Below are 19579 nucleotides of genomic sequence, written 5' to 3'. Positions count from 1 at the left end.
CATTATCACTAAATCCTTGAGACGTAGAAAAACACTGAGACATCAAAGGGGGCACCCGGGTTTGAACCAGGGACCTCTCGATCTGCAGTCGAATGCTCTACCACTGAGCTATGCCCCTTTGCTTTATACTGTTAAGTGAAGTTTTTTTTTTTTTTCCTAAGACAACTTTTTGGACATGGGACCAATACGTTTCAAAAGCATGCCCTCCCAGGCTGGCTGCTGAAATATTTAGCTGTTAGCACATGCAGAAGGGGAAGCTGCTTGCTGGGAAACTAAATATTATATAGTGTGGATTCAAATAAATAGATACCCATGGAATAAAACCACCAGAGCAGCTCTCCACTATGGCATTATCACTAAATCCTTGAGACGTAGAAAAAAACTGAGACATCAAAGGGGGCACCCGGGTTTGAACCAGGGACCTCTCGATCTGCAGTCGAATGCTCTACCACTGAGCTATGCCCCTTTGCTTTATACTGTTAAGTGAAGTTTTTTGTTTTTTTCCTAAGACAACTTTTTGGACATGGGACCAATACGTTTCAAAAGCATGCCCTCCCAGGCTGGCTGCTGAAATATTTAGCTGTTAGCACATGCAGAAGGGGAAGCTGCTTGCTGGGAAATTAAATATTATATAGTGTGGATTCAAATAAATAGATACCCATGGAATAAAACCACCAGAGCAGCTCTCCACTATGGCATTATCACTAAATCCTTAAGACGTAGAAAAAAACTGAGACATCAAAGGGGGCACCCGGGTTTGAACCAAGGACCTCTCGATCTGCAGTCGAATGCTCTACCACTGAGCTATGCCCCCTTTGCTTTATACTGTTAAGAGAAGTTATTTTTTTTTCCTAAGAAAACTTTTTGGAAATGGAAGCAATACGTTTCAAAAGCATGCCCTCCCAGGCTGGCTGCTGAAATATTTAGCTGTTAGCACATGCAGAAGGGGAAGCTGCTTGCTGGGAAATTAAATATTATATAGTGTGGATTCAAATAAATAGATACCCATGATGTAATAAAACCACCAGAGCAGCTCTCCACTATGGCATTATCACTAAATCCTTGAGACGTAGAAAAACACTGAGACATCAAAGGGGGCACCCGGGTTTGAACCAGGGACCTCTCGATCTGCAGTCGAATGCTCTACCACTGAGCTATGCCCCTTTGCTTTATACTGTTAAGTGAAGTTTTTTTTTTTTTTCCTAAGACAACTTTTTGGACATGGGACCAATACGTTTCAAAAGCATGCCCTCCCAGGCTGGCTGCTGAAATATTTAGCTGTTAGCACATGCAGAAGGGGAAGCTGCTTGCTGGGAAACTAAATATTATATAGTGTGGATTCAAATAAATAGATACCCATGGAATAAAACCACCAGAGCAGCTCTCCACTATGGCATTATCACTAAATCCTTGAGACGTAGAAAAACACTGAGACATCAAAGGGGGCACCCGGGTTTGAACCAGGGACCTCTCGATCTGCAGTCGAATGCTCTACCACTGAGCTATGCCCCCTTTGCTTTATACTGCTAAGTGAAGTTTTTTTTTTTTTTTTTTTCCTAAGACAACTTTTTGGACATGGGACCAATACGTTTCAAAAGCATGCCCTCCCAGGCTGCCTGCTGTAATATTTAGCTGTTAGCACATGCAGAAGGGGAAGCTGCTGCTTGGGAAATTAAATATTATATAGTGTCCATTCAAATAAATAGATACCCATGATGTAATAAAACCACCAGAGCAGCTCTCCACTATGGCATTATCACTAAATCCTTGAGACGTAGAAAAACACTGAGACATCAAAGGGGGCACCCGGGTTTGAACCAGGGACCTCTCGATCTGCAGTCGAATGCTCTACCACTGAGCTATGCCCCCTTTGCTTTATACTGCTAAGTGAAGTTTTTTTTTTTTTTTTTCCTAAGACAACTTTTTGGACATGGGACCAATACGTTTCAAAAGCATGCCCTCCCAGGCTGCCTGCTGTAATATTTAGCTGTTAGCACATGCAGAAGGGGAAGCTGCTGCTTGGGAAATTAAATATTATATAGTGTCCATTCAAATAAATAGATACCCATGATGTAATAAAACCACCAGAGCAGCTCTCCACTATGGCATTATCACTAAATCCTTGAGACGTAGAAAAACACTGAGACATCAAAGGGGGCACCCAGGTTTGAACCAGGGACCTCTCGATCTGCAGTCGAATGCTCTACCACTGAGCTATGCCCCATTTGCTTTATACTGTTAAGAGAAGTTATTTTTTTTTCCTAAGAAAACTTTTTGGAAATGGAAGCAATACGTTTCAAAAGCATGCCCTCCCAGGCTGGCTGCTGAAATATTTAGCTGTTAGCACATGCAGAAGGGGAAGCTGCTTGCTGGGAAATTAAATATTATATAGTGTGGATTCAAATAAATAGATACCCATGATGTAATAAAACCACCAGAGCAGCTCTCCACTATGGCATTATCACTAAATCCTTGAGACGTAGAAAAACACTGAGACATCAAAGGGGGCACCCGGGTTTGAACCAGGGACCTCTCGATCTGCAGTCGAATGCTCTACCACTGAGCTATGCCCCTTTGCTTTATACTGTTAAGTGAAGTTTTTTTTTTTTTTCCTAAGACAACTTTTTGGACATGGGACCAATACGTTTCAAAAGCATGCCCTCCCAGGCTGGCTGCTGAAATATTTAGCTGTTAGCACATGCAGAAGGGGAAGCTGCTTGCTGGGAAACTAAATATTATATAGTGTGGATTCAAATAAATAGATACCCATGGAATAAAACCACCAGAGCAGCTCTCCACTATGGCATTATCACTAAATCCTTGAGACGTAGAAAAACACTGAGACATCAAAGGGGGCACCCGGGTTTGAACCAGGGACCTCTCGATCTGCAGTCGAATGCTCTACCACTGAGCTATGCCCCCTTTGCTTTATACTGCTAAGTGAAGTTTTTTTTTGTTTTTTTCCTAAGACAACTTTTTGGACATGGGACCAATACGTTTCAAAAGCATGCCCTCCCAGGCTGCCTGCTGTAATATTTAGCTGTTAGCACATGCAGAAGGGGAAGCTGCTGCTTGGGAAATTAAATATTATATAGTGTCCATTCAAATAAATAGATACCCATGGAATAAAACCACCAGAGCAGCTCTCCACTATGGCATTATCACTAAATCCTTGAGACGTAGAAAAACACTGAGACATCAAAGGGGGCACCCGGGTTTGAACCAGGGACCTCTCGATCTGCAGTCGAATGCTCTACCACTGAGCTATGCCCCTTTGCTTTATACTGTTAAGTGAAGTTTTTTTTTTTTTCCTAAGACAACTTTTTGGACATGGGACCAATACGTTTCAAAAGCATGCCCTCCCAGGCTGGCTGCTGAAATATTTAGCTGTTAGCACATGCAGAAGGGGAAGCTGCTTGCTGGGAAACTAAATATTATATAGTGTGGATTCAAATAAATAGATACCCATGGAATAAAACCACCAGAGCAGCTCTCCACTATGGCATTATCACTAAATCCTTGAGACGTAGAAAAAAACTGAGACATCAAAGGGGGCACCCGGGGTTGAACCAGGGACCTCTCGATCTGCAGTCGAATGCTCTACCACTGAGCTATGCCCCCTTTGCTTTATACTGTTAAGAGAAGTTATTTTTTTTTTTCCTAAGAAAGCTTTTTGGAAATGGAACCAATACGTTTCAAAAGCATGCCCTCCCAGGCTGGCTGCTGAAATATTTAGCTGTTAGCACATGCAGAAGGGGAAGCTGCTTGCTGGGAAACTAAATATTATATAGTGTGGATTCAAATAAATAGATACCCATGGAATAAAACCACCAGAGCAGCTCTCCACTATGGCATTATCACTAAATCCTTAAGACGTAGAAAAAAACTGAGACATCAAAGGGGGCACCCGGGTTTGAACCAAGGACCTCTCGATCTGCAGTCGAATGCTCTACCACTGAGCTATGCCCCCTTTGCTTTATACTGTTAAGAGAAGTTATTTTTTTTTCCTAAGAAAACTTTTTGGAAATGGAAGCAATACGTTTCAAAAGCATGCCCTCCCAGGCTGGCTGCTGAAATATTTAGCTGTTAGCACATGCAGAAGGGGAAGCTGCTTGCTGGGAAACTAAATATTATATAGTGTGGATTCAAATAAATAGATACCCATGGAATAAAACCACCAGAGCAGCTCTCCACTATGGCATTATCACTAAATCCTTGAGACGTAGAAAAACACTGAGACATCAAAGGGGGCACCCGGGTTTGAACCAGGGACCTCTCGATCTGCAGTCGAATGCTCTACCACTGAGCTATGCCCCCTTTGCTTTATAATGCTAAGTGAAGTTTTTTTTTTTTTTCCTAAGACAACTTTTTGGACATGGGACCAATACGTTTCAAAAGCATGCCCTCCCAGGCTGCCTGCTGTAATATTTAGCTGTTAGCACATGCAGAAGGGGAAGCTGCTGCTTGGGAAATTAAATATTATATAGTGTCCATTCAAATAAATAGATACCCATGATGTAATAAAACCACCAGAGCAGCTCTCCACTATGGCATTATCACTAAATCCTTGAGACGTAGAAAAACACTGAGACATCAAAGGGGGCACCCGGGTTTGAACCAGGGACCTCTCGATCTGCAGTCGAATGCTCTACCACTGAGCTATGCCCCTTTGCTTTATACTGTTAAGTGAAGTTTTTTTTTTTTTTCCTAAGACAACTTTTTGGACATGGGACCAATACGTTTCAAAAGCATGCCCTCCCAGGCTGGCTGCTGAAATATTTAGCTGTTAGCACATGCAGAAGGGGAAGCTGCTTGCTGGGAAATTAAATATTATATAGTGTGGATTCAAATAAATAGATACCCATGGAATAAAACCACCAGAGCAGCTCTCCACTATGGCATTATCACTAAATCCTTGAGACGTAGAAAAACACTGAGACATCAAAGGGGGCACCCGGGTTTGAACCAGGGACCTCTCGATCTGCAGTCGAATGCTCTACCACTGAGCTATGCCCCCTTTGCTTTATACTGCTAAGTGAAGTTTTTTGTTTTTTTCCTAAGACAACTTTTTGGACATGGGACCAATACGTTTCAAAAGCATGCCCTCCCAGGCTGCCTGCTGTAATATTTAGCTGTTAGCACATGCAGAAGGGGAAGCTGCTGCTTGGGAAATTAAATATTATATAGTGTCCATTCAAATAAATAGATACCCATGATGTAATAAAACCACCAGAGCAGCTCTCCACTATGGCAATATCACTAAATCCTTGAGACGTAGAAAAAAACTGAGACATCAAAGGGGGCACCCGGGTTTGAACCAAGGACCTCTCGATCTGCAGTCGAATGCTCTACCACTGAGCTATGCCCCCTTTGCTTTATACTGTTAAGAGAAGTTATTTTTTTTTTCCTAAGAAAACTTTTTGGAAATGGAAGCAATACTTTTCAAAAGCATGCCCTTGCAGGCTGGCTGCTGAAATATTTAGCTGTTAGCACATGCAGAAGGGGAAGCTGCTTGCTGGGAAATTAAATATTATATAGTGTGGATTCAAATAAATAGATACCCATGGAATAAAACCACCAGAGCAGCTCTCCACTATGGCATTATCACTAAATCCTTAAGACGTAGAAAAACACTGAGACATCAAAGGGGGCACCCGGGTTTGAACCAGGGACCTCTCGATCTGCAGTCGAATGCTCTACCACTGAGCTATGCCCCCTTTGCTTTATACTGTTAAGAGAAGTTATTTATTTTTTTCCTAAGAAAGCTTTTTGGAAATGGAACCAATACGTTTCAAAAGCATGCCCTCCCAGGCTGGCTGCTGAAATATTTAGCTGTTAGCACATGCAGAAGGGGAAGCTGCTTGCTGGGAAACTAAATATTATATAGTGTGGATTCAAATAAATAGATACCCATGGAATAAAACCACCAGAGCAGCTCTCCACTATGGCATTATCACTAAATCCTTGAGACGTAGAAAAAAACTGAGACATCAAAGGGGGCACCCGGGTTTGAACCAGGGACCTCTCGATCTGCAGTCGAATGCTCTACCACTGAGCTATGACCCCTTTGCTTTATACTGTTAAGTGAAGTTTTTTTTTTTTTTTCCTAAGACAACTTTTTGGACATGGGACCAATACGTTTCAAAAGCATGCCCTCCCAGGCTGGCTGCTGAAATATTTAGCTGTTAGCACATGCAGAAGGGGAAGCTGCTGGCTGGGAAATTAAATATTATATAGTGTCCATTCAAATAAATAGATACCCATGATGTAATAAAACCACCAGAGCAGCTCTCCACTATGGCATTATCACTATATCCTTGAGACGTAGAAAAAAACTGAGACATCAAAGGGGGCACCTGGGTTTGAACCAAGGACCTCTCGATCTGCAGTCGAATGCTCTACCACTGAGCTATGCCCCCTTTGCTTTATACTGTTAAGAGAAGTTATTTTTTTTCCTAAGAAAGCTTTTTGGAAATGGAACCAATACGTTTCAAAAGCATGCCCTCCCAGGCTGGCTGCTGAAATATTTAGCTGTTAGCACATGCAGAAGGGGAAGCTGCTTGCTGGGAAATTAAATATTATATAGTGTGGATTCAAATAAATAGATACCCATGGAATAAAAACACCAGAGCAGCTCTCCACTATGGCATTATCACTAAATCCTTGAGACGTAGAAAAACACTGAGACATCAAAGGGGGCACCCGGGTTTGAACCAGGGACCTCTCGATCTGCAGTCGAATGCTCTACCACTGAGCTATGCCCCCTTGGCTTTATACTGTTAAGTGAAGTTTTTTTTTTTTTTCCTAAGACAACTTTTTGGACATGGGACCAATACGTTTCAAAAGCATGCCCTCCCAGGCTGGCTGCTGAAATATTTAGCTGTTAGCACATGCAGAAGGGGAAGCTGCTGCTTGGGAAATTAAATATTATATAGTGTCCATTCAAATAAATAGATACCCATGATGTAATAAAACCACCAGAGCAGCTCTCCACTATGGCATTATCACTAAATCCTTGAGACGTAGAAAAAAACTGAGACATCAAAGGGGGCACCCGGGTTTGAACCAAGGACCTCTCGATCTGCAGTCGAATGCTCTACCACTGAGCTATGCCCCCTTTGCTTTATACTGTTAAAAGAAGTTATTTTTTTTTTCCTAAGAAAACTTTTTGGAAATGGAAGCAATACGTTTCAAAAGCATGCCCTCCCAGGCTGGCTGCTGAAATATTTAGCTGTTAGCACATGCAGAAGGGGAAGCTGCTTGCTGGGAAATTAAATATTATATAGTGTGGATTCAAATAAATAGATACCCATGGAATAAAACCACCAGAGCAGCTCTCCACTATGGCATTATCACTAAATCCTTAAGACGTAGAAAAACACTGAGACATCAAAGGGGGCACCCGGGTTTGAATCAGGGACCTCTCGATCTTTAGTCGAATGCTCTACCACTGAGCTATGCCCCCTTTGCTTTATACTGTTAAGAGAAGTTATTTTTTTTTCCTAAGAAAGCTTTTTGGAAATGGAACCAATACGTTTCAAAAGCATGCCCTCCCAGGCTGGCTGCTGAAATATTTAGCTGTTAGCACATGCAGAAGGGGAAGCTGCTTGCTGGGAAATTAAATATTATATAGTGTGGATTCAAATAAATAGATACCCATGGAATAAAAACACCAGAGCAGCTCTCCACTATGGCATTATCACTAAATCCTTGAGACGTAGAAAAACACTGAGACATCAAAGGGGGCACCCGGGTTTGAACCAGGGACCTCTTGATCTGCAGTCGAATGCTCTACCACTGAGCTATGCCCCCTTTGCTTTATACTGTTAAGTGAAGTTTTTTTTTTTTTTCCTAAGACAACTTTTTGGACATGGGACCAATACGTTTCAAAAGCATGCCCTCCCAGGCTGCCTGCTGAAATATTTAGCTGTTAGCACATGCAGAAGGGGAAGCTGCTTGCTGGGAAATTAAATATTATATAGTGTGGATTCAAATAAATAGATACCCATGGAATAAAACCACCAGAGCAGCTCTCCACTATGGCATTATCACTAAATCCTTAAGACGTAGAAAAACACTGAGACATCAAAGGGGGCACCCGGGTTTGAACCAGGGACCTCTCGATCTGCAGTCGAATGCTCTACCACTGAGCTATGCCCCCTTTGCTTTATACTGTTAAGAGAAGTTATTTTTTTTTTCCTAAGAAAACTTTTTGGAAATGGAAGCAATACGTTTCAAAAGCATGCCCTCCCAGGCTGGCTGCTGAAATATTTAGCTGTTAGCACATGCAGAAGGGGAAGCTGCTTGCTGGGAAATTAAATATTATATAGTGTGGATTCAAATAAATAGATACCCATGGAATAAAACCACCAGAGCAGCTCTCCACTATGGCATTATCACTAAATCCTTGAGACGTAGAAAAAAACTGAGACATCAAAGGGGGCACCCGGGTTTGAACCAGGGACCTCTCGATCTGCAGTCGAATGCTCTACCACTGAGCTATGCCCCCTTTGCGTTATACTGTTAAGTGAAGTTTTTTTTTTTTTTCCTAAGACAAATTTTTGGACATGGGACCAATACGTTTCAAAAGCATGCCCTCCCAGGCTGGCTGCTGAAATATTTAGCTGTTAGCACATGCAGAAGGGGAAGCTGCTGGCTGGGAAATTAAATATTATATAGTGTCCATTCAAATAAATAGATACCCATGATGTAATAAAACCACCAGAGCAGCTCTCCACTATGGCATTATCACTAAATCCTTGAGACGTAGAAAAAAACTGAGACATCAAAGGGGGCACCCGGGTTTGAACCAAGGACCTCTCGATCTGCAGTCGAATGCTCTACCACTGAGCTATGCCCCCTTTGCTTTATACTGTTAAGAGAAGTTATTTTTTTTTCCTAAGAAAACTTTTTGGAAATGGAAGCAATACGTTTCAAAAGCATGCCCTCCCAGGCTGGCTGCTGAAATATTTAGCTGTTAGCACATGCAGAAGGGGAAGCTGCTTGCTGGGAAATTAAATATTATATAGTGTGGATTCAAATAAATAGATACCCATGGAATAAAACCACCAGAGCAGCTCTCCACTATGGCATTATCACTAAATCCTTGAGACGTAGAAAAACACTGAGACATCAAAGGGGGCACCCGGGTTTGAACCAGGGACCTCTCGATCTGCAGTCAAATGCTCTACCACTGAGCTATGCCCCCTTTGCTTTATACTGTTAAGAGAAGTTATTTTTTTTTTCCTAAGAAAACTTTTTGGAAATGGAAGCAATACGTTTCAAAAGCATGCCCTCCCAGGCTGGCTGCTGAAATATTTAGCTGTTAGCACATGCAGAAGGGGAAGCTGCTTGCTGGGAAATTAAATATTATATAGTGTGGATTCAAATAAATAGATACCCATGGAATAAAACCACCAGAGCAGCTCTCCACTATGGCATTATCACTAAATCCTTGAGACGTAGAAAAAAACTGAGACATCAAAGGGGGCACCCGGGTTTGAACCAGGGACCTCTCGATCTGCAGTCGAATACTCTACCACTGAGCTATGCCCCCTTTGCGTTATACTGTTAAGTGAAGTTTTTTTTTTTTTTCCTAAGACAAATTTTTGGACATGGGACCAATACGTTTCAAAAGCATGCCCTCCCAGGCTGGCTGCTGAAATATTTAGCTGTTAGCACATGCAGAAGGGGAAGCTGCTGGCTGGGAAATTAAATATTATATAGTGTCCATTCAAATAAATAGATACCCATGATGTAATAAAACCACCAGAGCAGCTCTCCACTATGGCATTATCACTAAATCCTTGAGACGTAGAAAAAAACTGAGACATCAAAGGGGGCACCCGGGTTTGAACCAAGGACCTCTCGATCTGCAGTCGAATGCTCTACCACTGAGCTATGCCCCCTTTGCTTTATACTGTTAAGAGAAGTTATTTTTTTTTCCTAAGAAAACTTTTTGGAAATGGAAGCAATACGTTTCAAAAGCATGCCCTCCCAGGCTGGCTGCTGAAATATTTAGCTGTTAGCACATGCAGAAGGGGAAGCTGCTTGCTGGGAAATTAAATATTATATAGTGTGGATTCAAATAAATAGATACCCATGGAATAAAACCACCAGAGCAGCTCTCCACTATGGCATTATCACTAAATCCTTGAGACGTAGAAAAACACTGAGACATCAAAGGGGGCACCCGGGTTTGAACCAGGGACCTCTCGATCTGCAGTCAAATGCTCTACCACTGAGCTATGCCCCCTTTGCTTTATACTGTTAAGAGAAGTTATTTTTTTTTTCCTAAGAAAACTTTTTGGAAATGGAAGCAATACGTTTCAAAAGCATGCCCTCCCAGGCTGGCTGCTGAAATATTTAGCTGTTAGCACATGCAGAAGGGGAAGCTGCTTGCTGGGAAATTAAATATTATATAGTGTGGATTCAAATAAATAGATACCCATGGAATAAAACCACCAGAGCAGCTCTCCACTATGGCATTATCACTAAATCCTTAAGACGTAGAAAAACACTGAGACATCAAAGGGGGCACCCGGGTTTGAACCAGGGACCTCTCGATCTGCAGTCGAATGCTCTACCACTGAGCTATGCCCCCTTTGCTTTATACTGTTAAGAGAAGTTATTTTTTTTTTTCCTAAGAAAGCTTTTTGGAAATGGAACCAATACGTTTCAAAAGCATGCCCTCCCAGGCTGGCTGCTGAAATATTTAGCTGTTAGCACATGCAGAAGGGGAAGCTGCTTGCTGGGAAACTAAATATTATATAGTGTGGATTCAAATAAATAGATACCCATGGAATAAAACCACCAGAGCAGCTCTCCACTATGGCATTATCACTAAATCCTTGAGACGTAGAAAAAAACTGAGACATCAAAGGGGGCACCCGGGTTTGAACCAGGGACCTCTCGATCTGCAGTCGAATGCTCTACCACTGAGCTATGCCCCCTTTGCGTTATACTGTTAAGTGAAGTTTTTTTTTTTTTTTCCTAAGACAACTTTTTGGACATGGGACCAATACGTTTCAAAAGCATGCCCTCCCAGGCTGGCTGCTGAAATATTTAGCTGTTAGCACATGCAGAAGGGGAAGCTGCTGGCTGGGAAATTAAATATTATATAGTGTCCATTCAAATAAATAGATACCCATGATGTAATAAAACCACCAGAGCAGCTCTCCACTATGGCATTATCACTAAATCCTTGAGACGTAGAAAAAAACTGAGACATCAAAGGGGGCACCCGGGTTTGAACCAAGGACCTCTCGATCTGCAGTCGAATGCTCTACCACTGAGCTATGCCCCCTTTGCTTTATACTGTTAAGAGAAGTTATTTTTTTTTCCTAAGAAAACTTTTTGGAAATGGAAGCAATACGTTTCAAAAGCATGCCCTCCCAGGCTGGCTGCTGAAATATTTAGCTGTTAGCACATGCAGAAGGGGAAGCTGCTTGCTGGGAAATTAAATATTATATAGTGTGGATTCAAATAAATAGATACCCATGGAATAAAACCACCAGAGCAGCTCTCCACTATGGCATTATCACTAAATCCTTGAGACGTAGAAAAACACTGAGACATCAAAGGGGGCACCCGGGTTTGAACCAGGGACCTCTCGATCTGCAGTCAAATGCTCTACCACTGAGCTATGCCCCCTTTGCTTTATACTGTTAAGAGAAGTTATTTTTTTTTTCCTAAGAAAACTTTTTGGAAATGGAAGCAATACGTTTCAAAAGCATGCCCTCCCAGGCTGGCTGCTGAAATATTTAGCTGTTAGCACATGCAGAAGGGGAAGCTGCTTGCTGGGAAATTAAATATTATATAGTGTGGATTCAAATAAATAGATACCCATGGAATAAAACCACCAGAGCAGCTCTCCACTATGGCATTATCACTAAATCCTTGAGACGTAGAAAAACACTGAGACATCAAAGGGGGCACCCGGGTTTGAACCAGGGACCTCTCGATCTGCAGTCAAATGCTCTACCACTGAGCTATGCCCCCTTTGCTTTATTCTGTTAAGAGAAGTTATTTTTTTTTTCCTAAGAAAACTTTTTGGAAATGGAAGCAATACGTTTCAAAAGCATGCCCTCCCAGGCTGGCTGCTGAAATATTTAGCTGTTAGCACATGCAGAAGGGGAAGCTGCTTGCTGGGAAATTAAATATTATATAGTGTGGATTCAAATAAATAGATACCCATGGAATAAAACCACCAGAGCAGCTCTCCACTATGGCATTATCACTAAATCCTTAAGACGTAGAAAAACACTGAGACATCAAAGGCGGCAACCGGGTTTGAACCAGGGACCTCTCGATCTGCAGTCGAATGCTCTACCACTGAGCTATGCCCCCTTTGCTTTATACTGTTAAGAGAAGTTATTTTTTTTTTTCCTAAGAAAGCTTTTTGGAAATGGAACCAATACGTTTCAAAAGCATGCCCTCCCAGGCTGGCTGCTGAAATATTTAGCTGTTAGCACATGCAGAAGGGGAAGCTGCTTGCTGGGAAACTAAATATTATATAGTGTGGATTCAAATAAATAGATACCCATGGAATAAAACCACCAGAGCAGCTCTCCACTATGGCATTATCACTAAATCCTTGAGACGTAGAAAAAAACTGAGACATCAAAGGGGGCACCCGGGTTTGAACCAGGGACCTCTCGATCTGCAGTCGAATGCTCTACCACTGAGCTATGCCCCCTTTGCTTTATACTGTTAAGAGAAGTTATTTTTTTTTCCTAAGAAAACTTTTTGGAAATGGAAGCAATACGTTTCAAAAGCATGCCCTCCCAGGCTGGCTGCTGAAATATTTAGCTGTTAGCACATGCAGAAGGGGAAGCTGCTTGCTGGGAAATTAAATATTATATAGTGTGGATTCAAATAAATAGATACCCATGGAATAAAACCACCAGAGCAGCTCTCCACTATGGCATTATCACTAAATCCTTGAGACGTAGAAAAACACTGAGACATCAAAGGGGGCACCCGGGTTTGAACCAGGGACCTCTCGATCTGCAGTCGAATGCTCTACCACTGAGCTATGCCCCCTTTGCTTTATACTGTTAAGAGAAGTTATTTTTTTTTTTCCTAAGAAAGCTTTTTGGAAATGGAACCAATACGTTTCAAAAGCATGCCCTCCCAGGCTGGCTGCTGAAATATTTAGCTGTTAGCACATGCAGAAGGGGAAGCTGCTTGCTGGGAAACTAAATATTATATAGTGTGGATTCAAATAAATAGATACCCATGGAATAAAACCACCAGAGCAGCTCTCCACTATGGCATTATCACTAAATCCTTGAGACGTAGAAAAAAACTGAGACATCAAAGGGGGCACCCGGGTTTGAACCAGGGACCTCTCGATCTGCAGTCAAATGCTCTACCACTGAGCTATGCCCCCTTTGCTTTATACTGTTAAGAGAAGTTATTTTTTTTTTCCTAAGAAAACTTTTTGGAAATGGAAGCAATACGTTTCAAAAGCATGCCCTCCCAGGCTGGCTGCTGAAATATTTAGCTGTTAGCACATGCAGAAGGGGAAGCTGCTTGCTGGGAAATTAAATATTATATAGTGTGGATTCAAATAAATAGATACCCATGGAATAAAACCACCAGAGCAGCTCTCCACTATGGCATTATCACTAAATCCTTGAGACGTAGAAAAACACTGAGACATCAAAGGGGGCACCCGGGTTTGAACCAGGGACCTCTCGATCTGCAGTCAAATGCTCTACCACTGAGCTATGCCCCCTTTGCTTTATTCTGTTAAGAGAAGTTATTTTTTTTTTCCTAAGAAAACTTTTTGGAAATGGAAGCAATACGTTTCAAAAGCATGCCCTCCCAGGCTGGCTGCTGAAATATTTAGCTGTTAGCACATGCAGAAGGGGAAGCTGCTTGCTGGGAAATTAAATATTATATAGTGTGGATTCAAATAAATAGATACCCATGGAATAAAACCACCAGAGCAGCTCTCCACTATGGCATTATCACTAAATGCTTAAGACGTAGAAAAACACTGAGACATCAAAGGGGGCACCCGGGTTTGAACCAGGGACCTCTCGATCTGCAGTCGAATGCTCTACCACTGAGCTATGCCCCCTTTGCTTTATACTGTTAAGAGAAGTTATTTTTTTTTTTCCTAAGAAAGCTTTTTGGAAATGGAACCAATACGTTTCAAAAGCATGCCCTCCCAGGCTGGCTGCTGAAATATTTAGCTGTTAGCACATGCAGAAGGGGAAGCTGCTTGCTGGGAAACTAAATATTATATAGTGTGGATTCAAATAAATAGATACCCATGGAATAAAACCACCAGAGCAGCTCTCCACTATGGCATTATCACTAAATCCTTGAGACGTAGAAAAAAACTGAGACATCAAAGGGGGCACCCGGGTTTGAACCAGGGACCTCTCGATCTGCAGTCAAATGCTCTACCACTGAGCTATGCCCCCTTTGCTTTATTCTGTTAAGAGAAGTTATTTTTTTTTTCCTAAGAAAACTTTTTGGAAATGGAAGCAATACGTTTCAAAAGCATGCCCTCCCAGGCTGGCTGCTGAAATATTTAGCTGTTAGCACATGCAGAAGGGGAAGCTGCTTGCTGGGAAATTAAATATTATATAGTGTGGATTCAAATAAATAGATACCCATGGAATAAAACCACCAGAGCAGCTCTCCACTATGGCATTATCACTAAATGCTTAAGACGTAGAAAAACACTGAGACATCAAAGGGGGCACCCGGGTTTGAACCAGGGACCTCTCGATCTGCAGTCGAATGCTCTACCACTGAGCTATGCCCCCTTTGCTTTATACTGTTAAGAGAAGTTATTTTTTTTTTTCCTAAGAAAGCTTTTTGGAAATGGAACCAATACGTTTCAAAAGCATGCCCTCCCAGGCTGGCTGCTGAAATATTTAGCTGTTAGCACATGCAGAAGGGGAAGCTGCTTGCTGGGAAACTAAATATTATATAGTGTGGATTCAAATAAATAGATACCCATGGAATAAAACCACCAGAGCAGCTCTCCACTATGGCATTATCACTAAATCCTTGAGACGTAGAAAAAAACTGAGACATCAAAGGGGGCACCCGGGTTTGAACCAGGGACCTCTCGATCTGCAGTCGAATGCTCTACCACTGAGCTATGCCCCCTTTGCGTTATACTGTTAAGTGAAGTTTTTTTTTTTTTTCCTAAGACAACTTTTTGGACATGGGACCAATACGTTTCAAAAGCATGCCCTCCCAGGCTGGCTGCTGAAATATTTAGCTGTTAGCACATGCAGAAGGGGAAGCTGCTGGCTGGGAAATTAAATATTATATAGTGTCCATTCAAATAAATAGATACCCATGATGTAATAAAACCACCAGAGCAGCTCTCCACTATGGCATTATCACTAAATCCTTGAGACGTAGAAAAAAACTGAGACATCAAAGGGGGCACCCGGGTTTGAACCAAGGACCTCTCGATCTGCAGTCGAATGCTCTACCACTGAGCTATGCCCCCTTTGCTTTATACTGTTAAGAGAAGTTATTTTTTTTTCCTAAGAAAACTTTTTGGAAATGGAAGCAATACGTTTCAAAAGCATGCCCTCCCAGGCTGGCTGCTGAAATATTTAGCTGTTAGCACATGCAGAAGGGGAAGCTGCTTGCTGGGAAATTAAATATTATATAGTGTGGATTCAAATAAATAGATACCCATGGAATAAAACCACCAGAGCAGCTCTCCACTATGGCATTATCACTAAATCCTTGAGACGTAGAAAAACACTGAGACATCAAAGGGGGCACCCGGGTTTGAACCAGGGACCTCTCGATCTGCAGTCGAATGCTCTACCACTGAGCTATGCCCCCTTTGCTTTATACTGTTAAGAGAAGTTATTTTTTTTTTTCCTAAGAAAGCTTTTTGGAAATGGAACCAATACGTTTCAAAAGCATGCCCTCCCAGGCTGGCTGCTGAAATATTTAGCTGTTAGCACATGCAGAAGGGGAAGCTGCTTGCTGGGAAACTAAATATTATATAGTGTGGATTCAAATAAATAGATACCCATGGAATAAAACCACCAGAGCAGCTCTCCACTATGGCATTATCACTAAATCCTTGAGACGTAGAAAAAAACTGAGACATCAAAGGGGGCACCCGGGTTTGAACCAGGGACCTCTTGATCTGCAGTCGAATGCTCTACCACTGAGCTATGCCCCCTTTGCGTTATACTGTTAAGTGAAGTTTTTTTTTTTTTTCCTAAGACAACTTTTTGGACATGGTACCAATACGTTTCAAAAGCATGCCCTCCCAGGCTGGCTGCTGAAATATTTAGCTGTTAGCACATGCAGAAGGGGAAGCTGCTGGCTGGGAAATTAAATATTATATAGTGTCCATTCAAATAAATAGATACCCATGATGTAATAAAACCACCAGAGCAGCTCTCCACTATGGCATTATCACTAAATCCTTGAGACGTAGAAAAAAACTGAGACATCAAAGGGGGCACCCGGGTTTGAACCAAGGACCTCTCGATCTGCAGTCGAATGCTCTACCACTGAGCTATGCCCCCTTTGCTTTAGACTGTTAAGAGAAGTTATTTTTTTTTTTCCTAAGAAAGCTTTTTGGAAATGGAACCAATACGTTTCAAAAGCATGCCCTCCCAGGCTGGCTGCTGAAATATTTAGCTGTTAGCACATGCAGAAGGGGAAGCTGCTTGCTGGGAAACTAAATATTATATAGTGTGGATTCAAATAAATAGATACCCATGGAATAAAACCACCAGAGCAGCTCTCCACTATGGCATTATCACTAAATCCTTGAGACGTAGAAAAAAACTGAGACATCAAAGGGGGCACCCGGGTTTGAACCAGGGACCTCTTGATCTGCAGTCGAATGCTCTACCACTGAGCTATGCCCCCTTTGCGTTATACTGTTAAGTGAAGTTTTTTTTTTTTTTCCTAAGACAACTTTTTGGACATGGTACCAATACGTTTCAAAAGCATGCCCTCCCAGGCTGGCTGCTGAAATATTTAGCTGTTAGCACATGCAGAAGGGGAAGCTGCTGGCTGGGAAATTAAATATTATATAGTGTCCATTCAAATAAATAGATACCCATGATGTAATAAAACCACCAGAGCAGCTCTCCACTATGGCATTATCACTAAATCCTTGAGACGTAGAAAAAAACTGAGACATCAAAGGGGGCACCCGGGTTTGAACCAAGGACCTCTCGATCTGCAGTCGAATGCTCTACCACTGAGCTATGCCCCCTTTGCTTTAGACTGTTAAGAGAAGTTATTTTTTTTTCCTAAGAAAACTTTTTGGAAATGGAAGCAATACGTTTCAAAAGCATGCCCTCCCAGGCTGGCTGCTGAAATATTTAGCTGTTAGCACATGCAGAAGGGGAAGCTGCTTGCTGGGAAATTAAATATTATATAGTGTGGATTCAAATAAATAGATACCCATGGAATAAAACCACCAGAGCAGCTCTCCACTATGGCATTATCACTAAATCCTTGAGACGTAGAAAAACACTGAGACATCAAAGGGGGCACCCGGGTTTGAACCAGGGACCTCTCGATCTGCAGTCGAATGCTCTACCACTGAGCTATGCCCCCTTTGGTTTATACTGTTAAGAGAAGTTATTTTTTTTTTTCCTAAGAAAGCTTTTTGGAAATGGAACCAATACGTTTCAAAAGCATGCCCTCCCAGGCTGGCTGCTGAAATATTTAGCTGTTAGCACATGCAGAAGGGGAAGCTGCTTGCTGGGAAACTAAATATTATATAGTGTGGATTCAAATAAATAGATACCCATGGAATAAAACCACCAGAGCAGCTCTCCACTATGGCATTATCACTAAATCCTTGAGACGTAGAAAAAAACTGAGACATCAAAGGGGGCACCCGGGTTTGAACCAGGGACCTATCGATCTGCAGTCGAATGCTCTACCACTGAGCTATGCCCCCTTTGCGTTATACTGTTAAGTGAAGTTTTTTTTTTTTTTCCTAAGACAACTTTTTGGACATGGTACCAATACGTTTCAAAAGCATGCCCTCCCAGGCTGGCTGCTGAAATATTTAGCTGTTAGCACATGCAGAAGGGGAAGCTGCTGGCTGGGAAATTAAATATTATATAGTGTCCATTCAAATAAATAGATACCCATGATGTAATAAAACCACCAGAGCAGCTCTCCACTATGGCATTATCACTAAATCCTTGAGACGTAGAAAAAAACTGAGACATCAAAGGGGGCACCCGGGTTTGAACCAAGGACCTCTCGATCTGCAGTCGAATGCTCTACCACTGAGCTATGCCCCCTTTGCGTTATACTGTTAAGAGAAGTTATTTTTTTTTCCTAAGAAAACTTTTTGGAAATGGAAGCAATACGTTTCAAAAGCATGCCCTCCCAGGCTGGCTGCTGAAATATTTAGCTGTTAGCACATGCAGAAGGGGAAGCTGCTTGCTGGGAAATTAAATATTATATAGTGTGGATTCAAATAAATAGATACCCATGGAATAAAACCACCAGAGCAGCTCTCCACTATGGCATTATCACTAAATCCTTGAGACGTAGAAAAACACTGAGACATCAAAGGGGGCACCCGGGTTTGAACCAGGGACCTCTCAATCTGCAGTCAAATGCTCTACCGCTGAGCTATGCCCCCTTTGCTTTATACTGTTAAGAGAAGTTATTTTTTTTTTCCTAAGAAAGCTTTTTGGAAATGGAACCAATACGTTTCAAAAGCATGCCCTCCCAGGCTGGCTGCTGAAATATTTAGCTGTTAGCACATGCAGAAGGGGAAGCTGCTTGCTGGGAAATTAAATATTATATAGTGTGGATTCAAATAAATAGATACCCATGGAATAAAAACACCAGAGCAGCTCTCCACTATGGCATTATCACTAAATCCTTGAGACGTAGAAAAACACTGAGACATCAAAGGGGGCACCCGGGTTTGAACCAGGGACCTCTCGATCTGCAGTCAAATGCTCTACCACTGAGCTATGCCCCCTTTGCGTTATACTGTTAAGTGAAGTTTTTTTTTTTTTCCTAAGACAACTTTTTGGACATGGGACCAATACGTTTCAAAAGCATGCCCTCCCAGGCTGGCTGCTGAAATATTTAGCTGTTAGCACATGCAGAAGGGGAAGCTGCTGCTTGGGAAATTAAATATTATATAGTGTCCATTCAAATAAATAGATACCCATGATGTAATAAAACCACCAGAGCAGCTCTCCACTATGGCATTATCACTAAATCCTTGAGACGTAGAAAAAAACTGAGACATCAAAGGGGGCACCCGGGTTTGAACCAAGGACCTCTCGATCTGCAGTCAAATGCTCTACCACTGAGCTATGCCCCCTTTGCTTTATACTGTTAAGAGAAGTTATTTTTTTTTTCCTAAGAAAACTTTTTGGAAATGGAAGCAATACGTTTCAAAAGCATGCCCTCCCAGGCTGGCTGCTGAAATATTTAGCTGTTCGCACATGCAGAAGGGGAAGCTGCTTGCTGGGAAATTAAATATTATATAGTGTGGATTCAAATAAATAGATACCCATGGAATAAAACCACCAGAGCAGCTCTCCACTATGGCATTATCACTAAATCCTTA

At 42.0% G+C, this 19579-nt stretch overlaps 56 non-coding genes across 56 annotated transcripts; all 56 read right to left on the bottom strand.

Annotated features, from left to right (window-relative positions):
- Window positions 1-46: 46 nt before the first annotated feature.
- TRNAC-GCA (transfer RNA cysteine (anticodon GCA)) lies at window positions 47-118 on the bottom strand. The gene has a single exon. It is a non-coding gene; the product is annotated as a tRNA-Cys (tRNA).
- A 276-nt stretch (window positions 119-394) lies between these two features.
- On the bottom strand, window positions 395-466 carry TRNAC-GCA (transfer RNA cysteine (anticodon GCA)). The gene has a single exon. It is a non-coding gene; the product is annotated as a tRNA-Cys (tRNA).
- A 276-nt stretch (window positions 467-742) lies between these two features.
- Window positions 743-814, bottom strand: TRNAC-GCA (transfer RNA cysteine (anticodon GCA)). The gene has a single exon. It is a non-coding gene; the product is annotated as a tRNA-Cys (tRNA).
- A 278-nt stretch (window positions 815-1092) lies between these two features.
- On the bottom strand, window positions 1093-1164 carry TRNAC-GCA (transfer RNA cysteine (anticodon GCA)). The gene has a single exon. It is a non-coding gene; the product is annotated as a tRNA-Cys (tRNA).
- Window positions 1165-1440: 276 nt separating this feature from the next.
- TRNAC-GCA (transfer RNA cysteine (anticodon GCA)) lies at window positions 1441-1512 on the bottom strand. Its single transcript has one exon. It is a non-coding gene; the product is annotated as a tRNA-Cys (tRNA).
- Window positions 1513-1797: 285 nt separating this feature from the next.
- TRNAC-GCA (transfer RNA cysteine (anticodon GCA)) lies at window positions 1798-1869 on the bottom strand. Its single transcript has one exon. It is a non-coding gene; the product is annotated as a tRNA-Cys (tRNA).
- Window positions 1870-2152: 283 nt separating this feature from the next.
- On the bottom strand, window positions 2153-2224 carry TRNAC-GCA (transfer RNA cysteine (anticodon GCA)). Its single transcript has one exon. It is a non-coding gene; the product is annotated as a tRNA-Cys (tRNA).
- A 278-nt stretch (window positions 2225-2502) lies between these two features.
- Window positions 2503-2574, bottom strand: TRNAC-GCA (transfer RNA cysteine (anticodon GCA)). Its single transcript has one exon. It is a non-coding gene; the product is annotated as a tRNA-Cys (tRNA).
- Window positions 2575-2850: 276 nt separating this feature from the next.
- TRNAC-GCA (transfer RNA cysteine (anticodon GCA)) lies at window positions 2851-2922 on the bottom strand. Its single transcript has one exon. It is a non-coding gene; the product is annotated as a tRNA-Cys (tRNA).
- Window positions 2923-3202: 280 nt separating this feature from the next.
- TRNAC-GCA (transfer RNA cysteine (anticodon GCA)) lies at window positions 3203-3274 on the bottom strand. Its single transcript has one exon. It is a non-coding gene; the product is annotated as a tRNA-Cys (tRNA).
- A 275-nt stretch (window positions 3275-3549) lies between these two features.
- On the bottom strand, window positions 3550-3621 carry TRNAC-GCA (transfer RNA cysteine (anticodon GCA)). Its single transcript has one exon. It is a non-coding gene; the product is annotated as a tRNA-Cys (tRNA).
- Window positions 3622-3898: 277 nt separating this feature from the next.
- Window positions 3899-3970, bottom strand: TRNAC-GCA (transfer RNA cysteine (anticodon GCA)). The gene has a single exon. It is a non-coding gene; the product is annotated as a tRNA-Cys (tRNA).
- A 275-nt stretch (window positions 3971-4245) lies between these two features.
- On the bottom strand, window positions 4246-4317 carry TRNAC-GCA (transfer RNA cysteine (anticodon GCA)). The gene has a single exon. It is a non-coding gene; the product is annotated as a tRNA-Cys (tRNA).
- Window positions 4318-4597: 280 nt separating this feature from the next.
- TRNAC-GCA (transfer RNA cysteine (anticodon GCA)) lies at window positions 4598-4669 on the bottom strand. The gene has a single exon. It is a non-coding gene; the product is annotated as a tRNA-Cys (tRNA).
- A 276-nt stretch (window positions 4670-4945) lies between these two features.
- On the bottom strand, window positions 4946-5017 carry TRNAC-GCA (transfer RNA cysteine (anticodon GCA)). Its single transcript has one exon. It is a non-coding gene; the product is annotated as a tRNA-Cys (tRNA).
- A 280-nt stretch (window positions 5018-5297) lies between these two features.
- TRNAC-GCA (transfer RNA cysteine (anticodon GCA)) lies at window positions 5298-5369 on the bottom strand. The gene has a single exon. It is a non-coding gene; the product is annotated as a tRNA-Cys (tRNA).
- Window positions 5370-5645: 276 nt separating this feature from the next.
- TRNAC-GCA (transfer RNA cysteine (anticodon GCA)) lies at window positions 5646-5717 on the bottom strand. The gene has a single exon. It is a non-coding gene; the product is annotated as a tRNA-Cys (tRNA).
- Window positions 5718-5994: 277 nt separating this feature from the next.
- TRNAC-GCA (transfer RNA cysteine (anticodon GCA)) lies at window positions 5995-6066 on the bottom strand. Its single transcript has one exon. It is a non-coding gene; the product is annotated as a tRNA-Cys (tRNA).
- A 281-nt stretch (window positions 6067-6347) lies between these two features.
- On the bottom strand, window positions 6348-6419 carry TRNAC-GCA (transfer RNA cysteine (anticodon GCA)). The gene has a single exon. It is a non-coding gene; the product is annotated as a tRNA-Cys (tRNA).
- A 274-nt stretch (window positions 6420-6693) lies between these two features.
- On the bottom strand, window positions 6694-6765 carry TRNAC-GCA (transfer RNA cysteine (anticodon GCA)). The gene has a single exon. It is a non-coding gene; the product is annotated as a tRNA-Cys (tRNA).
- Window positions 6766-7045: 280 nt separating this feature from the next.
- On the bottom strand, window positions 7046-7117 carry TRNAC-GCA (transfer RNA cysteine (anticodon GCA)). Its single transcript has one exon. It is a non-coding gene; the product is annotated as a tRNA-Cys (tRNA).
- A 276-nt stretch (window positions 7118-7393) lies between these two features.
- Window positions 7394-7465, bottom strand: TRNAF-AAA (transfer RNA phenylalanine (anticodon AAA)). Its single transcript has one exon. It is a non-coding gene; the product is annotated as a tRNA-Phe (tRNA).
- Window positions 7466-7740: 275 nt separating this feature from the next.
- On the bottom strand, window positions 7741-7812 carry TRNAC-GCA (transfer RNA cysteine (anticodon GCA)). The gene has a single exon. It is a non-coding gene; the product is annotated as a tRNA-Cys (tRNA).
- Window positions 7813-8089: 277 nt separating this feature from the next.
- On the bottom strand, window positions 8090-8161 carry TRNAC-GCA (transfer RNA cysteine (anticodon GCA)). The gene has a single exon. It is a non-coding gene; the product is annotated as a tRNA-Cys (tRNA).
- Window positions 8162-8437: 276 nt separating this feature from the next.
- Window positions 8438-8509, bottom strand: TRNAC-GCA (transfer RNA cysteine (anticodon GCA)). The gene has a single exon. It is a non-coding gene; the product is annotated as a tRNA-Cys (tRNA).
- A 280-nt stretch (window positions 8510-8789) lies between these two features.
- On the bottom strand, window positions 8790-8861 carry TRNAC-GCA (transfer RNA cysteine (anticodon GCA)). Its single transcript has one exon. It is a non-coding gene; the product is annotated as a tRNA-Cys (tRNA).
- Window positions 8862-9136: 275 nt separating this feature from the next.
- TRNAC-GCA (transfer RNA cysteine (anticodon GCA)) lies at window positions 9137-9208 on the bottom strand. Its single transcript has one exon. It is a non-coding gene; the product is annotated as a tRNA-Cys (tRNA).
- A 276-nt stretch (window positions 9209-9484) lies between these two features.
- On the bottom strand, window positions 9485-9556 carry TRNAC-GCA (transfer RNA cysteine (anticodon GCA)). The gene has a single exon. It is a non-coding gene; the product is annotated as a tRNA-Cys (tRNA).
- Window positions 9557-9836: 280 nt separating this feature from the next.
- Window positions 9837-9908, bottom strand: TRNAC-GCA (transfer RNA cysteine (anticodon GCA)). The gene has a single exon. It is a non-coding gene; the product is annotated as a tRNA-Cys (tRNA).
- A 275-nt stretch (window positions 9909-10183) lies between these two features.
- TRNAC-GCA (transfer RNA cysteine (anticodon GCA)) lies at window positions 10184-10255 on the bottom strand. Its single transcript has one exon. It is a non-coding gene; the product is annotated as a tRNA-Cys (tRNA).
- Window positions 10256-10531: 276 nt separating this feature from the next.
- On the bottom strand, window positions 10532-10603 carry TRNAC-GCA (transfer RNA cysteine (anticodon GCA)). Its single transcript has one exon. It is a non-coding gene; the product is annotated as a tRNA-Cys (tRNA).
- A 277-nt stretch (window positions 10604-10880) lies between these two features.
- On the bottom strand, window positions 10881-10952 carry TRNAC-GCA (transfer RNA cysteine (anticodon GCA)). The gene has a single exon. It is a non-coding gene; the product is annotated as a tRNA-Cys (tRNA).
- Window positions 10953-11233: 281 nt separating this feature from the next.
- Window positions 11234-11305, bottom strand: TRNAC-GCA (transfer RNA cysteine (anticodon GCA)). Its single transcript has one exon. It is a non-coding gene; the product is annotated as a tRNA-Cys (tRNA).
- Window positions 11306-11580: 275 nt separating this feature from the next.
- On the bottom strand, window positions 11581-11652 carry TRNAC-GCA (transfer RNA cysteine (anticodon GCA)). Its single transcript has one exon. It is a non-coding gene; the product is annotated as a tRNA-Cys (tRNA).
- Window positions 11653-11928: 276 nt separating this feature from the next.
- Window positions 11929-12000, bottom strand: TRNAC-GCA (transfer RNA cysteine (anticodon GCA)). Its single transcript has one exon. It is a non-coding gene; the product is annotated as a tRNA-Cys (tRNA).
- A 276-nt stretch (window positions 12001-12276) lies between these two features.
- TRNAC-GCA (transfer RNA cysteine (anticodon GCA)) lies at window positions 12277-12348 on the bottom strand. The gene has a single exon. It is a non-coding gene; the product is annotated as a tRNA-Cys (tRNA).
- A 277-nt stretch (window positions 12349-12625) lies between these two features.
- On the bottom strand, window positions 12626-12697 carry TRNAC-GCA (transfer RNA cysteine (anticodon GCA)). Its single transcript has one exon. It is a non-coding gene; the product is annotated as a tRNA-Cys (tRNA).
- Window positions 12698-12972: 275 nt separating this feature from the next.
- Window positions 12973-13044, bottom strand: TRNAC-GCA (transfer RNA cysteine (anticodon GCA)). Its single transcript has one exon. It is a non-coding gene; the product is annotated as a tRNA-Cys (tRNA).
- Window positions 13045-13321: 277 nt separating this feature from the next.
- On the bottom strand, window positions 13322-13393 carry TRNAC-GCA (transfer RNA cysteine (anticodon GCA)). The gene has a single exon. It is a non-coding gene; the product is annotated as a tRNA-Cys (tRNA).
- A 276-nt stretch (window positions 13394-13669) lies between these two features.
- Window positions 13670-13741, bottom strand: TRNAC-GCA (transfer RNA cysteine (anticodon GCA)). Its single transcript has one exon. It is a non-coding gene; the product is annotated as a tRNA-Cys (tRNA).
- A 276-nt stretch (window positions 13742-14017) lies between these two features.
- On the bottom strand, window positions 14018-14089 carry TRNAC-GCA (transfer RNA cysteine (anticodon GCA)). The gene has a single exon. It is a non-coding gene; the product is annotated as a tRNA-Cys (tRNA).
- Window positions 14090-14366: 277 nt separating this feature from the next.
- TRNAC-GCA (transfer RNA cysteine (anticodon GCA)) lies at window positions 14367-14438 on the bottom strand. Its single transcript has one exon. It is a non-coding gene; the product is annotated as a tRNA-Cys (tRNA).
- Window positions 14439-14714: 276 nt separating this feature from the next.
- On the bottom strand, window positions 14715-14786 carry TRNAC-GCA (transfer RNA cysteine (anticodon GCA)). Its single transcript has one exon. It is a non-coding gene; the product is annotated as a tRNA-Cys (tRNA).
- Window positions 14787-15063: 277 nt separating this feature from the next.
- TRNAC-GCA (transfer RNA cysteine (anticodon GCA)) lies at window positions 15064-15135 on the bottom strand. The gene has a single exon. It is a non-coding gene; the product is annotated as a tRNA-Cys (tRNA).
- A 280-nt stretch (window positions 15136-15415) lies between these two features.
- On the bottom strand, window positions 15416-15487 carry TRNAC-GCA (transfer RNA cysteine (anticodon GCA)). Its single transcript has one exon. It is a non-coding gene; the product is annotated as a tRNA-Cys (tRNA).
- A 275-nt stretch (window positions 15488-15762) lies between these two features.
- Window positions 15763-15834, bottom strand: TRNAC-GCA (transfer RNA cysteine (anticodon GCA)). Its single transcript has one exon. It is a non-coding gene; the product is annotated as a tRNA-Cys (tRNA).
- Window positions 15835-16111: 277 nt separating this feature from the next.
- Window positions 16112-16183, bottom strand: TRNAC-GCA (transfer RNA cysteine (anticodon GCA)). The gene has a single exon. It is a non-coding gene; the product is annotated as a tRNA-Cys (tRNA).
- A 280-nt stretch (window positions 16184-16463) lies between these two features.
- Window positions 16464-16535, bottom strand: TRNAC-GCA (transfer RNA cysteine (anticodon GCA)). Its single transcript has one exon. It is a non-coding gene; the product is annotated as a tRNA-Cys (tRNA).
- A 277-nt stretch (window positions 16536-16812) lies between these two features.
- Window positions 16813-16884, bottom strand: TRNAC-GCA (transfer RNA cysteine (anticodon GCA)). Its single transcript has one exon. It is a non-coding gene; the product is annotated as a tRNA-Cys (tRNA).
- Window positions 16885-17164: 280 nt separating this feature from the next.
- Window positions 17165-17236, bottom strand: TRNAC-GCA (transfer RNA cysteine (anticodon GCA)). The gene has a single exon. It is a non-coding gene; the product is annotated as a tRNA-Cys (tRNA).
- A 275-nt stretch (window positions 17237-17511) lies between these two features.
- TRNAC-GCA (transfer RNA cysteine (anticodon GCA)) lies at window positions 17512-17583 on the bottom strand. Its single transcript has one exon. It is a non-coding gene; the product is annotated as a tRNA-Cys (tRNA).
- A 277-nt stretch (window positions 17584-17860) lies between these two features.
- On the bottom strand, window positions 17861-17932 carry TRNAC-GCA (transfer RNA cysteine (anticodon GCA)). The gene has a single exon. It is a non-coding gene; the product is annotated as a tRNA-Cys (tRNA).
- A 280-nt stretch (window positions 17933-18212) lies between these two features.
- Window positions 18213-18284, bottom strand: TRNAC-GCA (transfer RNA cysteine (anticodon GCA)). Its single transcript has one exon. It is a non-coding gene; the product is annotated as a tRNA-Cys (tRNA).
- Window positions 18285-18559: 275 nt separating this feature from the next.
- On the bottom strand, window positions 18560-18631 carry TRNAC-GCA (transfer RNA cysteine (anticodon GCA)). Its single transcript has one exon. It is a non-coding gene; the product is annotated as a tRNA-Cys (tRNA).
- Window positions 18632-18907: 276 nt separating this feature from the next.
- Window positions 18908-18979, bottom strand: TRNAC-GCA (transfer RNA cysteine (anticodon GCA)). Its single transcript has one exon. It is a non-coding gene; the product is annotated as a tRNA-Cys (tRNA).
- Window positions 18980-19258: 279 nt separating this feature from the next.
- TRNAC-GCA (transfer RNA cysteine (anticodon GCA)) lies at window positions 19259-19330 on the bottom strand. Its single transcript has one exon. It is a non-coding gene; the product is annotated as a tRNA-Cys (tRNA).
- Window positions 19331-19579: the final 249 nt, after the last annotated feature.

This window comes from Rhinoderma darwinii, chromosome 13 (assembly GCF_050947455.1).
Source record: "Rhinoderma darwinii isolate aRhiDar2 chromosome 13, aRhiDar2.hap1, whole genome shotgun sequence".
NCBI classification, from domain to species: Eukaryota; Metazoa; Chordata; class Amphibia; order Anura; family Rhinodermatidae; genus Rhinoderma; species Rhinoderma darwinii.
This window is presented reverse-complemented; position numbering and strand designations above follow the sequence as displayed.